This window comes from Strongylocentrotus purpuratus, unplaced genomic scaffold (genome assembly GCF_000002235.5).
Source record: "Strongylocentrotus purpuratus isolate Spur 01 unplaced genomic scaffold, Spur_5.0 spur5_scaffold_19, whole genome shotgun sequence".
In the NCBI taxonomy this organism is placed as follows: Eukaryota; Metazoa; Echinodermata; class Echinoidea; order Camarodonta; family Strongylocentrotidae; genus Strongylocentrotus; species Strongylocentrotus purpuratus.
Window position 1 is genome coordinate 13,299,224 of NW_022145604.1, and position 16,821 is coordinate 13,316,044.

Here is a 16,821-nt window from a genome sequence, read left to right on the forward strand (position 1 = left end):
CGAAAAGAGAGGGAGCGTTCGATATGAGCTTCGAGGCAGAGAGGAAGTGAGATTGACTGGATATTAGGGAGAGATAGAAAGAGCTAGGGCTTTAAAATTAAATTAGGGGTGCTGTATTGTAGAGAAGTAGAGATTGAGAGAGAGTGAAAGCGACGGTGTTCGCAATATAGACATCGGTATACAAGTACATTTCATGACTCATGGAGTTTAGGAAGAACTCCATAGTCCATACCGGTACTTTATATAGACCTACACTGCATGATTTCCTCTTATAAATGTATTGCAGTCTACGGACCAAATCTCCTTACTTTACAAGTATAGTTAAGAAAAACTTAAGATATTATCAATATCATATTCATTAAGTATGAAAGTAGCAGTTTGATAATTAACGAAACCAAATCTACACTGCACGATATCTTCAACTAAATGTACAAGTATTGCATTCTTTGGAACTAAACTATCCCTACTTCACAAGTAGAGGTTTTTTTTATAAATATCATATTCAATAATAACGAGCAATTAAGTACAAAAGAAGCAGCTTGGTAGATAATTAACGAAACCAAAAATATTTTCTTTTAGAATGCTGCTTAAGATATGATTGTAAATTTTACCATTATCCCATTCTGCAAACTTACAAAATTGTGAAAGTTATTACATGTACAGCACACATTTTCACACCCAACGCATGCCAAAAAAATGTAAATGAACACTACATGTACTGTATATACCGGTATGCAGTATGCACATGTTGAATTTTATCAAACTGTAATTCTTGTCAATGAAATGGACGTATGTTCCAATTCGGTTTCCTGTGTGAGGCATCCCTGTCCTAAGGGAGGTACATGTGCACATGTATATGTGCACATGAACATGTAGGCCATCTTGTGTACATGTGTACTATGCGGCATGCACATGGATATGAAGGTGTGAAACATAGAGTGTATGTCTATGTACATGTATTTGTTAAAAAGATTGGATGTGTAATGCTATTGAAATGGTCTGCGACAGACATAAATTAAATACTAGAGCCGCTGACAAAACAAATGTAATATTACCAAAACCTAATCTAGAATGCTTTCAGAACAGTCTTATGTACTCAGGAGGAGTTATCTGGAACTCATTACCTATTAACTTACAAAATTCTACATCTATTTCTTCATTTAAAAACCTTTATAAAAGATTGTACTTTCATTAATGTTCTAAATAACCAATATCTTCATGGATGTGTGAATATATATCTTTTTTTACCCTACTTTGATAAATACAAGTTTGTTAGTTCAGTTTTTTCTTACATTGTTTCAAATCATTCTTTTTGTGATTCTAGGTAAACCTTTGAATGTAAATCTATGTGTCCAGTTGGTGGTTATTTTATAAAATGTTAAATTATTCAATATCCATGTAATCTATTCATGTTTAGCATATTTCAATGATATTTGTATTCACTGATAGTTTGTATATATTGTTTGTATTATACCATGTATGTATATATACAGGACCAATATGAAAAACAGCCATGGTTGATATTGTCATCCTGTATAAATATTTTCAAATAATAAAAAAAAATAAAAAATGTCTTTGTCTCAGATTCTAAACAAAATCCTTGATTTTAATACCTCATGCTGCAATCATAGTTATAAACCTTTAGGTCAGTCAGGAATCCCTTGCCTTTATGATCATTTTGAAACATAATTTTTTAGAGCTTCATTATTTCACCATATATCACTGACACTGATAACATGGAGGGTCATGCATCTTAGATTTGTAAAACTGAAAACATTGTTAAACAATGCCTTTAGTGTACATGTACATGAAGATCAATGTAATTCTGAACACACTCTCTCTCTCTCTCTCTCATAAGAACTATGATATCATAAGTAACCAATGAATATATAGAATATTTATAAAGCACTTTGATAGAGACAGACAGTGTGATAAGTCTATGTCAAACCCACAGTCAGCGACTCCAGGAAAGTTTGGCCCACAGCCACAGACCAAGAAATTGAGGATGAGCATGAATCACGGTGTCTGATTGCACTTTTCCAAGATGCAATCATTGTGTTGATGACTTATCCTCCTGCACAGACTGAGTATTTGAATCAGATCATGCTAAATTAATTCATGAGTGACAAAGATCTATCTAGAGGCTAGCATACAGTACAGTATGTAAAATCCTAGTTGTGTGAAGCAGGAAGGGCTCAAAACTTTTAAACTTCTACAGATCAATAGTTACATTTACATTGTAACAGCGTTCTGGCTCTGAACAGATGTCATTATATTGTGTGTGAACACTGCTATTCTACACGTTCATATACATGTACAGTAGGCCCACAGTACATGAGCATGTTTTGGTTTTTTGTTGTAATAGAAGCCCCTTGTCATAAAATTTTTGGCTTGTAATATAACCACATCTGACAGACAAAAAATGATGATGTGAATGATTCATACTGCCCTGATTGCACTTTTACAATAGACAATCGCTGTGTTTGTGACAGGCCCTTTGGGACAATACAGAAAAACTTGGATAACATGCCAACTTCACTCCCATTTATTGACTGTATACGATTAACAACTAAATTAAATTCATACCCTTACCAAGTTTTGTAATTTCTTATGAAAATGTAGTCTGGTATATGTGAAAAAATTGGTTTGTACCAAATGATGTTTCTTGAGAATGTGACATATTAAAGCTTGCATACAAATATTAAACAAAGGCCCTAATACAATTGGTCCACCTTTCATTCTTGAGTTACGGGGAAAAACAAGAAAAGAAAAATCAAATTCAACTTCATTTCCCAATTATCTGTATGTGAACTCTGCTCACTCAAAAACCACCTATACAAGTATTAAACAAAGGCCCTTCTTCAACCAGTCTAACTTTATTTCTGGAGTTATGGAAAGAAAAAAACACATCAAAACAAATGTACAAGGGGTATGAATATTAGTTACAGTAGTCTTGATAACATCTAACTTCAGTTCCCAATAATGTGAACACTGCTCACTCAAAAACCAACTACACGTCACATGTACATGTACATGTATCAATGTCACCAAATATTTGGCCCATGACTGCATCAGACAGCCCAATGGATGACGAATATGATTCATGGTTTCTGATTGCACTTTTCCAAGATACATTCATCCATCTGTGACCGATCCTCCTACACTGTACCTGCCACAGGGCTGGCTGGACAAAGACGCTAGACCAAGCTTCAGACTTTTGTTACCCTGTAATCACTTTTCAAAGAAGTTGTAAACAATATTCAAGAAGAATTTCAATCAGGTGCTTTGTTTAATAGCGATTACATTAAGATGTTACTGCAGGGAAAATGTGTCATTTTTAATCTACAGACAGTGTAGCAATATCTCCCCCGTACATGTATCTAAGCCATTCTCATTTAAAAGTTCATGTTGTAGGCCTACATGTACATGTACACTGTATGTGTACAATTAATTAGTCACAGTATAGCGCTCAGAGCTGTAAATACACGTCTTTCAAAAGTTTAAATATTGATTCTAAAAGTATATGTACATGTAGATTGATTGATTTGACCTTAGCCATGCACTTTGAGAAACAGGAGAGAATCATACAAATAAACTGCACCCTTTTCTAAACTACCCTCCTATTTTTCAGCATACAACAGTACATGTACGTTATGTACCATTTATCCCGAACCAATCATTTTCTTTTGTAACATTCATTGCCTTGTGAATTACAGAAGACTGAACTCAAATAAGACTGAACTCAAATCAGCATGAAACCCTGTTTGAAAGTTCAAGTCAATAATATGGACTGAAAAGTGTCCCATTGATAAGTAGTTTTGAACTGACAGGTTAGGCAAAGAAAAGACAGGTCATGGAAAGAAAAGAGAGGTCAAAGGGATATGTCATTCTGATTTGGGCAAGAGTCAATATTTTCCTCCCCGACACCAGGAAAATAAGCCTCCAATGGGGTCATTCCCACTCAACAATCCAGCATTTCTAAACTAATTTTGCATCTATAGGCCTAAACATTTTCAAAATATTTCAGACTGACAAAATTTTAGTCCAAATTATTATAGAAATCAATTTAATACACCAACAAATACACTAAGTAATGAGCTTCTTTCAAAAATAATGGTTGGTTGGAGAAAACCTGTCTGTGCACATGTATGCATCCACATGAATACTGCACATGTACTGTACATGTAAAGGTACACACACAATATAAATGTACACTGTACATGAATGAAAATTGTACAATTCATTTCCTCAATAAAAACACAAAGGAAAAAATAATAAAACCTCTCATTCAATGCAATCTTTTTTAGGAATTTGTCTGATTCATGTTTGTTTGTGTGTTTGTTGTTTTTATTTTGTGTGTTGTTTGTCCCATACTAGTTTAAATCAACACTTTGTCAAAAGATCTTGTCTGGGATTTCGTCTGAAATTCTGGTGGAGTATAGATCTGTGCATTAATCTTCCACAGGTAAATCTTGCGAGGATATTTTTCTCACAGTTCTACAGAAGTGGGAACGGCATTTATTTAACATTCTCAAGAGCCTCTCCAACCTCTCCATTGTCATTCTAAAAGCCATTCATTGGCAAAATTTATGATTTCAAGAACTTTGAAGCCATTTGGATTGGAAAAGGAGAAGGAAAAAAACACTTTCTGCCTGCAGCTCAAGTACGTTTGCTTTCCTGTCACATTGCACAAGGGCATCGAGAGTACAACAATAGGCATTTTACCAGCGTTGGGCAGGAAATAAAACGTAAAACCAAAGGCTCTGTTCGACTTCCTGGGGAAGAAAAAGAACCCTGCGTTCGTTCAGCCTACCAGGATTTATCGTATAGCTAAACGAGAATAAGCAGGGCTCGACGTTGACAGGCACCCAGGAAACATGACAAAATGTAAGTCCAGGGGGGTGTTTCACAAAGATCCTAAGTTGAACTTATCTCTAAGTTGGACTTAAAATTTATGGGAAGCCATTAGCATCCTTGAAAATATTTTGTAATTTTTTTTTAGAAGGCATAAAATGTCGATTCAAATCATTGATATTTTCTATTATCATGGGAGATTTCATGTTCTTGATGTGGAATTGATGAAAAATCTAAAATACTCCAATTTTTGCTTTTGATTATATTTCATTTTAAGGCTCCAATGGCTGTCCATACTTTTTAAGTCCAACTTAGTGTTAAGTTCTACTTAGGATCTTTGTGAAACACCCCCCGGGTAAATCTGGAGTCCCCCAAATTTCAAGATTTTTATATAAAGGCTCATGAATGAAGACTCAAAACATTTAAATCTGGACCCCTCTCAAAGAAAGTTGCGGTGGAGCCCTGCCATAAGTCATCACTTTATATTCCGGTCTGAACGGCGTATCAAATGATGTCATATGACATCTATAAGGTCATATAGCAAAATGCATGTTTGGGCATCGTTTCGAACATCGTTTTGAACTTATCAAGAATCACGGTCCCATAGTAGTGTGAAAGTTGCATCATACAGAGATTGTTTATCTGGGCGTTACTTGTTGTAAGCAAGCGCTTCAAAACTACATGTAGTTTCTTTATAAGTAGTTTCTTTATAATACAATGTTAAAGTTGTTTTCTAGTCTGAACACTCCTTTTGCTATTCTTTGCACATAGTATTACTTGAACATACAACGTTTTTCATATGAGAGCAGTATAAATTTCCTGTACCTACAATGTAGTCTGAACAGGGCTGAAGTGTTATTCCTGGTCTGTGAACCAGATATATCAGTCCAGGTTTGACAAATTATTTCTTAAAGTTGATACTCTAAGCAAATAAATGTCCCTTAATTTGTTACCTACGGCAAGTATATGTTATTTTTAAGTTTTTCAATTACTTAGTATATCACAAAAAAATTCTGTCTACTCGAAATCCTCAATTGAAATGTCGAAAATATCCGCCTCTCTTTGCGTAGAAAATCAGTCACGGCGCTGGTCTACTATTTATGACCTCACGTCCGGGAAAGAGTATATTCACGTACCCGGATGTTTCATAGCAAACATGTGCAGAGTGATACGATTTTCTGCATATTTTTGTTTCAAAGGCTGAAAAGTCTAATAAATCATAATTCTATGTACAATTCTTTACCCTCCCCTAGTACTTCATAGTATTAATATCAATTCCCCTTTTATAAATTATGACATATACATGCTAACGATGTGCTATTAGTCGATATTTTCGCCATGTAATTTTTGTTTTGGTGTTGAAATCGGCCCAGGCACGGAGTGAACAGTAGCTGTCTACCCATGCACAGTTCATTACCATACACTACAGCGATCTCCCGATGGTTTCTTCTTCCTTTTTCCCATGTCTTTCGCCTTCCTTGGCCCTGAAGATCCTTCATCTACCAATTCTGACACCGGTAGTCAGGAGCAAGTCTTTGTTAGTTGTTTTTCTTAGCTGGCAACGCTTTCATTCTCTTGCAATTGCCGATAAACATATAACTAGCGCACGTACGTTCCATCACAAGCAAGCAGCGGCTTGGTCTTACCTCCCGATTCTGCTCGCTTCACGAACGTTCATGCAAGAGCCGCATCACTCGCCAAATATATAGAGGAAGCGCGCTTGCATGATCTCGTTCAAGTTTGATATTTTACAACATAAAATGTTTAACAGGTACTGTATCCTTTTTTGAGGCAGTCACACACATCTATGATAAGTACTATCATAGTTCTAGACCTATTCGTTTTACAAAACTGCTCCTGTACCTTATCTGATGACAATATAATGCATCCGCCTATTCATACGTGCACGATTTAACTTTAATTCCTAAGCAGTAAACTCGTCTTAAATCTCTACCAAATAGGTGAATATGAGGATATAAAAAGAAATCAGCGACTGGAAAATGTTGCTTCGTTATTCTTCATTCAAATGAAAACAGAAAATCCATCAAATATACTCCTTAACAACAACAAATCTAAGCTCTGACAGGATAGCATTTACGTAGGGATATCACTGCCATTCACTCTCACTGTACCCATGAGTCCCGTTCGTGACGTCACGGATAGAGGCCCGACTCTACGTGCACTTCCGGGTTTCAGACTTAGATATTTTGGTAGAGTTTACTCGAATAAATTCATTATTCTAAACTTGTTTTGTTGGGTGGACACCATTTGGTGTTATTATGGGGGTTAAAAGCTTTCTATTTATGTAATTATCTCAGTATTTGGGATTGTCTTAGAGTATCAACTTTAATGCAGCTTTTGTCTCTTCTCAAAATAACACACATTTATTCAAACGATAGTTTACACATACTGTGTACCAGTAGATCATAATTAAAAACTTCATATGTACATGTACATTGTATACTGCATGCATAAAGGTACATGTGCATGTACATGTAATGTGGTACTATTGTCAGTTTTGTGATGTACGAAAGAAGAACAATGGATCCATATTTTTTTTTAAACATATTTTCCTTGTCTTCTCTACTTAATTCACTAACTTTAAATCAATAGGCACAGCCAGTATACATGATATAAGCCTACACTGTAATCATATTGTATTTTGTAAATTTGTACTATCATCATAATAGCAGTAATTGTATCGTAACTGACAGGAACAGAATTCCTCATTGTCTGGAAAAAAACATGGTTTTGGTTGACAGATATGCACTGAAAATAGGAGCAATGACAATGACTTCAGTTATCATGTTTACCACGATATAATTTAATCCAATTGTTTGTGACACTTGAGCGCTGTCTGCGGTCATATTTTTAGTTTTGTGTGACAGCTTCTCTGGCATGCATGACTCTCCCTTTGTGTTCTGTTAATAATAGCTGTGTTCGCATGACATCGTCACAGTTTTAAGTTTTGTATGACAGCTTCCCTGGCATCCATGACCCTCCCTTTGTGTTCTGTTAATACTAGCCGTGTTCGCACGGCATCGTCACAGTTTTAAGTTTGCGAAACCTTGAAGGTCCTACATGTACATGTACACAACAACCTACGAATGACATGGATTCACATTTAATAAATTATAACACAGAAATGATGGCTTGAATTTCTTTAACTACACCCTGGCCTGAGCAAGTAGCTATTGAGGTCAATTATAACTGAAGGCTGGCAACAAGACATTAAAGGGAAAGTCCACCTTTATATCATGGTGGGTTTAATAGAAGCAGAAAATGAGAGAAACAGGTAAGTGAAAGTTTGAGGAAAAACCCACTTGTAAATTTTAAAAAAGTTAATAATTTTTGAAGGTGCAATCATTCAAATACAAACTGGCAACTCTGTGATGTATTTTGGGAGCTCCCCTCCCATTTGCCCGGTACCAAAAACTTCAAAAATACCTCAAAACCACAAGCAAAGTGGAATCTGGTGTGAACCTACAGCTAAAGAGAAGTAGTTATGTCAACAACCAACCACATGTTGTTTTCAATATCTTTGGAGGCAGCTACTTAGAAGGGAAACTAAAGTATGAATCATATTCATTGAAAAACAACATCACACAAACTGTATAAATATGTGCAAAATAAGCATGTGTACAGTTAACAACTACCATTATACCCTCACCAAGTTTTATAATTTTAGAAGTATTTGAACAATTGATTTGTACCCATTTTGTCTCTTGAGAATGTGAAAATATGAAAGCTTAGGTCTACATCTAAAAGTATTCAACAAAGGCCCTAATTTGACAGGTTCCTCTTTATTTCTTGAGTAACGAAGGACACCAAAACAAAAAAAAATCTACTTGTTATTGTATGTACATGTACTGTATTTGATGTATTAAATGAACAAAGAAGAGACAAACTGAAGGCCTACAGGAAGCCTAGATACATGTATAAATGTATAATGCAATGCATGGTGTCAAGTCTACTGTAAAGGTAAGAACTGCATTAACGTTATATGAATTACATAACTGAAATTGTGAAAGACAGATCACTTGCATTAAAATGGCAAACCAACCCTTGTAGTAAGTTCATTTGAATGAAAGCAGAAAAAATATAATAAACAGAATGGAGAAAGTTTGAAATAAATTGGACCAATACTAAGAAAGTTATGGATGTTTGAAATATGAGATCATTAAGTCTACGCGAATTTCAAAGCAATTGGGTCGATGGATTGTGACGTTGTCGCAGCCATCTCTACCGTTAAAAAATGTCATTCATTTCTGTTCTGTCTCCCAAGTGTTTTCTCCCTTGGAGCACTATTCAATATTACTGGATCTTGGATAACATTTCATTATAGGTTCTCCAAAGAGAAATTAAGCTCCTGAGTCATACATCTTTGAAAACGGATTTCCCTTTAAAGAGAGAAAGGCATATATTGTACTGAGAAAAAAACATGGAGCGATTAAACACAATGGTGACTACAGGTGATCTGACTGATTTCCCCTAAACTCTAAAAATACCACCATAAATTTCTGGAAAAGGACAGTTGGTACCAGCTAATGTTATTTTTTTTGTTTGTGGGTCAACTTCATTACTATACTGTAGGCTACGTGATAAAAGTAACGAGGCACATTATACTGCAGTTTGGTTAACAATACAAAAGGTTAAACGAGTACAACATACATTCTGTAATGGTTGTGCGGTACGTCTTGCGAGACACTACCTCACTCTTTCTCTAAAATAATATGTTCTTCACTTTCAAGGTGGCAATTCTGTTTTTTATCTATTTTTTTGTTGGGGGTGGGGGTCGTTCAATTGAGGTAGGCTGAGATAAAAAAATATGTTAGAATATAAATGTCAGCATTAATAGAAACTATTATGGAAATAAGCAATCAAAAAGTCCATGAAAAATACTCATTTAATTGAGTGCATCACTTACAAATAACCTTTCAAATAAACAGTACACCTTTCATTTCATGGACAAAACATTTTTGTCCTAACACCTTACATTTAATAACATACAATTACATGTAATGATGTACTTTAAAAATACAATTAACTTCACAAAATCTATTTAGATAACATTTAATAACATACAATTACATGTAATGATGTACTATAAAAATACAATTAACTTCACAAAATCTATTTAGGCGTGTCTGCACTATCTCGAGATTGCCAAATATCCAGCTATTTGAACTATCCCGATCGCAAACTATCCAGCTAATTTGCGTCTTCATTAGACCGAAGTAGCAAATTAGCTGGATAGTTGGTCGGGATAATATCCCGATCCCATCATGCACAACGATTTCCGGTTTTCTGTGTTTACTCGAGGTCAGTGGTTGTACTAGCGCGCTGAGCGGTAAAGATTGCATGTGCGAACCGGAAATCGTTGTGCATGATGGGATCGGGATATTTGACTCCGTACTCCGGTCTAATGAAGACGGTCGCAAACTATCCCGCTAGTTCGGAAATAGTGGGATATTTTGCAAACTAGACCGAGATATCTTGGGATATTATCCCGACCAACTATCCAGCTAATTTGCTACTTCGGTCTAATGAAGACGCAAATAGCTGGATAGTTTGCGATCGGGATAATTCAAATAGCTGGATATTTGGCAATCTCGAGATAGTGACGATGGGCCTTTTGGGGAAGTGAAAAAAAAATGTTTTCATGATTTATTATGGGTGTAACCTCTATTGAGAGCTCACAACACTTCCAAATATCACAATTAGACATTCAGGTACAGGCCAACGATCAAGATGAAAGACTTGAGGTCACTCACGAGGTTGGCTCTTGAGAGAATTCCCTATCAAATTACTCCTCACAGACTTGTGATTGTTGCCAGCATACGGTCCCCTTGAAAGAGCTTAACTGCGCTTTGATGACGTTTCCCCCCTTTCACACTAGAGCATATTTACAATATACATGTATTGCACTGTCCTCTAAAATGGCCCAATACTATCATTCTTTTCTAGAAAAGGCAATTTTCGTATTGTACTCAATTGAATGCAAAAACCTTCGTCAAGGGCCTCATTACAAGTTATTTAATTCAACTGTTACAAATAATTTAAATAGTCAGAAAGCAAATTGGATACATTATTGTTGCTAGGCAAGACAAACATTATGGTTTGTTCTACAGTACCTAACAACATTTTGTATGCAATTGTAGAGGTGTCGTGGTCGAGTGGATATGTCACCGGACTGTGGATCACAAGGTCCACGACTCCACGGTTCAAGTCCCGCCACAGCACCAATTTCTTTTCGCTAGACATGAGGTAAACGGGTACCTCTGTACCTGGTAGGATTATTACTTGAAATGCACTGTGCGCTGATATTGGCTTCCAGAGCTCAAGTTAGGTTAATAATTTTCAAAGCTCTTTGTAAGCACATAGGGACGTCATGATATGATCAGTGCATGTGCAATACAATTACAATAATGTAATATTTAATTCGCATTCTGACAACTGCAATACTATTGAATATATAACATTATTATATATTTAATAACATGTAAATAAAATAATTTGTGAAGAGGCACTTGACAAAGTTTTGTGCATTAAATTTAATTACGAATGTATAAATATATTTTCCTAATATATTTCTGTGTTTTCCTGTTTCTTTCTCTTTCTATTCATTAAGAGGCACTAAACAAAGGTTTGGGCATTAAATTTGATTTCATTACGAAAATGGCGTTTTAATACAATACTGCTGTCCCCTCACATGGCTTACAGTGAACTGTTCTACTATTAAGTGATAATGTTGTTACCTCTTGCTTAGTACATAAAGCACTGACATTTATTTGACTGTGCCCTAGAGTGGCTTGGTGAAATGTTGCCACTTTCACACTTGCACTTTTGCAATGTACATGTAGTGTATGGAACAGCACTGTCATCTACAGTGGCTAAGTGCGGTGACCATGTTGCCCCTTTCACACTTACATCATTTTACATTGAATATAACTGAAACTCTGTCATTTATTTACCCAGAAATTAAACTTCTAAGATGTGAAATTAATGACAATTCATTAGAGTAGGGAGGCCAATGCCCAAATCTAACTTTTTAATTACTAATTTGTTTATAATAAAACTAAGATTAAAAGAAAGCATTTACCTTCACTAAGAAAATTCACCCATCTGCCGACTCCAGAAGTTCCATCAAATAGGAGATATCCAGCTTTTAAGAACTCCCTTCCTTCTACGGCTGGCCGTCCGTAAGAGCCTTGAAACAATCAATTTCATGGTCCCAAATATTACGTCGAGAATTAGACAGGCCCGAGGGAATGGGCGTGTCATCATGGTCATTGCCCGGACAACAAGTTCAAAACTTCGCGCGAAAGTACATTCATCATCACCGGCTAGCCTTGAATTAGTCGCACACACCGACACAGTACTACAGGCCGTCCAGGTACGGTAATTGCATGCAAGCCGCAATCGAGCCATGCTAGCCATGCCATGGCATGGAGGGTCAAAACTTAAAACATAATGAGAGAAAGCTCGAAAGCCACTCATTGTAAATTAAGAAAATTATTGAAATAAATAAATAGGCCTACCTTAGTTTGTATTCCAGTTATTTCCTCATGAGTGAAGATCAATTTGACACTATCAACGATCGATAAATCCAACTTGCACAGAACTTTGCAGCAAACACAATACGGAATCAAACATAGTCAATAGGACTGCACGCATTGATAGACGTGTACTGACGGAGATATTTCTCTCCCTCTCTCTCTCTCTCTCTCTCACTAACCATATGATGATATCATACACTAAAACACACACGTTCAAACCATGGCATTCATTACACTTCTCAATTGGAGTATAGACTGCTCACGTAGACTTTTTTTTTTTACTGAAATGTCTTTTTTTACACTTTCATACATTACTGCACGACACTGGTGTCTGGTGCTGAGAAAAAGGTACTATGTGTGAGACTACGTCAAATTTGTTTTGCGCGCGATGAGACCGGACCTCATACATATTCATATTATGATGTCGCAAGACTTCTATTTTGGGCTGGAACAATGACGTATCTGTTCAGAGTTTTGCTCCCCAATTTGAGATGGCTCTAGCTATGGGTCTCAAACCAACGCAAGATTGACAAAAACATCGTACTCTATCTACCTTCGTATGTGCAGTTTGTAAAAATCTGCAATTAAAAAGATATAATCGTTTTTCGTTATATTTTCTAGTTGTTAAAAGTGACATTTGTGCACAACTGATATGTTAATCTCTATCAAAAGTTCTTTGATATTAAATTGATTCCATATTTTTAGGCTCTACCTTCAGTCATTGAGAAGGATTTTAGTGAGCTAACCTCATCGCCCTCTAGGACCCTTCTAGTTTCTCATATGTGCGCGCCAAGGTCGTCTGCTAACATAATTATTGGATCTAAAAACGTCAAAATCTGCAAGATCGTCAACAAATGGTGAAAGACCGTTACAGATCCGTGATTATAGGTATGTTGTGGAGTGTGTAATTGTGTATTTGTTATACATTTTATTCCATAGATATTTGTTTTCTTTTTTTTCCCCATTTTTTTTCTTCTGGTAATTTTCTGACTTGGACGACGAGCGCACAAATCGTAGGCGTAGAAGCCTTACGCCCGGGCATTGGCCTCCCTAATTAGAGATAGATCCATGGCATAGACCTAAACAATAATAATAATAATAATAATAAGATATTCTGTTTTTTATATAGCACTCAATACATCGATCCAACGATGTGCTAAGCGCTTTACATTTTACAAGCGCACACTTGCTCGTCCAACCACATGAACTTTCGCATCCTACCGGGTACCCATTTAACAATCATATTAAAAATAGACTATGCCTGGCTTCGTCGAATATCTGAACTGGAGCTTGGAGGAGATCGAGCGTCAAAAAAGATGTCTTATACTCCTCTAACAAAGACTTTTCTTTCTATAATTGGCAGTCCATAAAACTAAAAGGTATATACATATACATCAGCATGAGAATACACCCGACGGTGGCCTGTACTTATAGCAAAGAAGAAGAAGATGACAACCATTGTAATTTCTGGTCAAATGAACATTTAATCATCAGGGAAAGTTATGTACCGGGTATCTGTAAAAATTAAAGTTGACGACTTGAATTTAATAACAGATTACTTATCAAGGTTTGACATTTCACCTTCGACTTCATTTTCCATGTTTGTTCATGACACTGCATGAAATTAAATCCAAGAGCAAGATGAAGAGTCACAATTTTTAAAGTTTTGATTACAAAAGTACATGTCACTGTCTGCATTTTATCCCGTCTCATACAGTCTTTCAATTATCTAAAACCACAAACACGGCTCGAATCTCTCTACTTGAGGCCGAAGTAATGGTTGTTCACACTACAGCCTTCGAAGTTCACAATCATGACATTGTCAATGATTTGATAGAAGCAACACGTAGCAGACCTACGCAATGTTGCACAGCACTCCCCGCTGTATCTCTGCGGTAGTTCTCGCCCGTAGGCCGGTACAGCCTCGGACACGGATCTCAGAATCGAGCAAAAAACAACACACCCACAAACAAAGAAAATCTGCACAGAAAACTGCGGATTGTATACATTTCTTTAAAAAATACACAACCATAAAACATTCAAAGAGTACTCACCAGAAAATCAATATATTAATGTGGTGATTATGAGTGTTAAACTTCGGTAAGATCAGGGGAACTGGCGCGGGGGTAAAGTTTTCCAACGGTCTCGTCTCGCGCTGTATACTAGTACAGAGAGCTACACAGCATTGATAGATCCAGCAACTAAAGTTTTACCGTAAAGCCAAAGTTTGTCACTTCCGGTATCAAGAAAGCTATACGGAAGTTCACACGGCCACGGAGTGATATATCATGACATTGGATTCTAGCTAGAGGCACTCCGAAATTTGGCTGTATTGTTATTTTTCATATATTCTATGATTTTATACCAAAGAAAAGTTAATGGAATCTTATGTTTGATTGTTTAATTTATGAGGAAGTATTAGGATAATGATGCACACTCTCAATCATCACTTTACGAAGAGCAAAAGTCTCGGTGTGGGGGTAAAAGAAGGGGTACGCTCCTACAGAGAGGGGCATATCCGACCGTGCGTGGTGGTGGTGGTGGTGGTGGTGGTGGTGGTGGTGGTGGTGGTGGTGGTGGTGCATCGTTAATACAATAAACGTAATAATTCATGGGCCTTCATGGAAAATCTAAGGAATGACGATCAAAGTGGATACGGCTGCTGCCCCCACTTGCCACACAGGGCGTCGTACGAGGGGGGGGGGGGGGGTTCAGAAGAAAATAATCCGCCGACAAACATTGGCGTCATACCGTCATTTCAAAGTGATCATGGTGAGAATTTTACATGGAACTTGTCTCAATCAGTGATCCACAGACTATAGAGATTTGACATTAACCAATATAAGCTACAGTGCTGCTATATCGGGAGGCCTTCCCTCACACCATGATGATTTGATTTAAAACAAAACATTTTGACATTTGGCGTATACACGACGGAACTTTTTAAAAAATAACTGAGTGCTACATCCACAGTTCAAGTTCATCTTCTTTTACATTTCCCCATCATTCTTTTCTTTTCATATACAAAACAAAATCATTCCGTGTACATACGTTTAGTTTTACTAATAAACTTAAACGACTCGTGAAACGATGCCCAGGTTTCAAAGTTGGCCAACCAGACAAAAACTTAATTTTATCCAATAACAACTAAAATAACTTTCAAACTCGCAGATAGTAATAAATTAGAAATTCCCGCCAAGTATTTCGAAGTATAGGGTGTGTCACCATATTTACTGCGGCGTCTTGGCTGCTCCTAATTAAATGATCAGCTGTTGTTTACGTCTAGCCCTATATAAGCCCCTATCTATTTTCGCCATCACCAAGTTTTCCGTTTGGAGCCAGGAGTTATTTTTGCTCCTATACACCTTCGGCTTCTCCCACAGTCGAAAATGATTCATAGCCCTTCTGGAGAGAGAAAGAGAGAGAAGGAGAGAAAAGGGGAAGGGGGTGGTGGACAGAGAGAAAGAAAAGAGAGAGAGAGAGAGGGGGGGGGGGAGGGAGAAAGAGATAGAGAGAGGGGGAGGAGGGGGAGAGTACTTGCCTCCCGCTCCTCTCCACTACAATTTTTTTTAAATCGCTGCCATTAATTTTATGCCTGTGCTCTTTAATTTAAATACACCTTTATTTTGTATATCATTTGTTTGCGAATAGCCCTCCACTTCTCTATGTCAATTTCTCTTTCTCTTTCTTATAATCTCAATTGGGATTTGATTTGATTTGATTTAATTGGATGCCCATATTAATTTTAGATATATAAAGGGGGAGCCCTGGTTGGTCTAGCTTCACTTCTCAATGCAAAGGTTTGACAGATAATTATAACATTTTCCACAAAATGTGGTCCCTTTTTGCGTAAAAACAAGTACAAAGTAGGCAATAAGTATAGCGAATTAAGTGTTTGTTTTATTGTTTGCGTTTTTGCTTCACAAAAAGTATAATATTTTAAAGCAAACATTTGTACATGCACATGTTTGTGAACATGATCGCTTTATCAGTGAAATGTCTTGCTAGCTCCCAAACCCCATCAACAAACAAACACAGCAAATCATAGGGCCTAGCATTTTTTTCAAATCCCAAACCACTGAACATACCAATATTCTGAGTGACGCATACGATACGGATTATAGGTGGCGGTGTGCACTTTTCTGCAAGAGTGGCAATAGCGTCGTGATACCTTTTAGGACTGCCGCGTTTTTCTTCTTCCTTTTTGTATGGAGCTTCTTTTTCTTCTTCTTCTTCTCAGTATGAATATGACTGACAAAGAAAGCGGACAAAATATACAGTTCCTCAGGTAGACAAAGGAACATCCCTTCACTGCTATTATGTAAAAAGTTCACCTTTTTACATAATAGCAGTGAAGGGATGTTCCTTTATCTACCTGAGGAACTGTATATTTTGTCCGCTTTCTTTG

The 16,821-nt window shown here is 36.7% G+C and overlaps 1 protein-coding gene across 1 annotated transcript in view; it reads right to left on the reverse strand.

Annotated features, from left to right (window-relative positions):
* LOC373367 (integrin beta G subunit) overlaps positions 1 to 14,599 on the reverse strand; it is a 70,235-nt gene extending 55,636 nt beyond the window's left edge. Inside the window, exon 1 of the mRNA XM_030990337.1 lies at positions 14,468 to 14,599. The gene's annotated coding sequence lies outside the window, so the exon portion shown is untranslated. The remainder of the gene's footprint in view (positions 1 to 14,467) is intronic.
* Between the last annotated feature and the right edge of the window lie 2,222 nt (positions 14,600 to 16,821).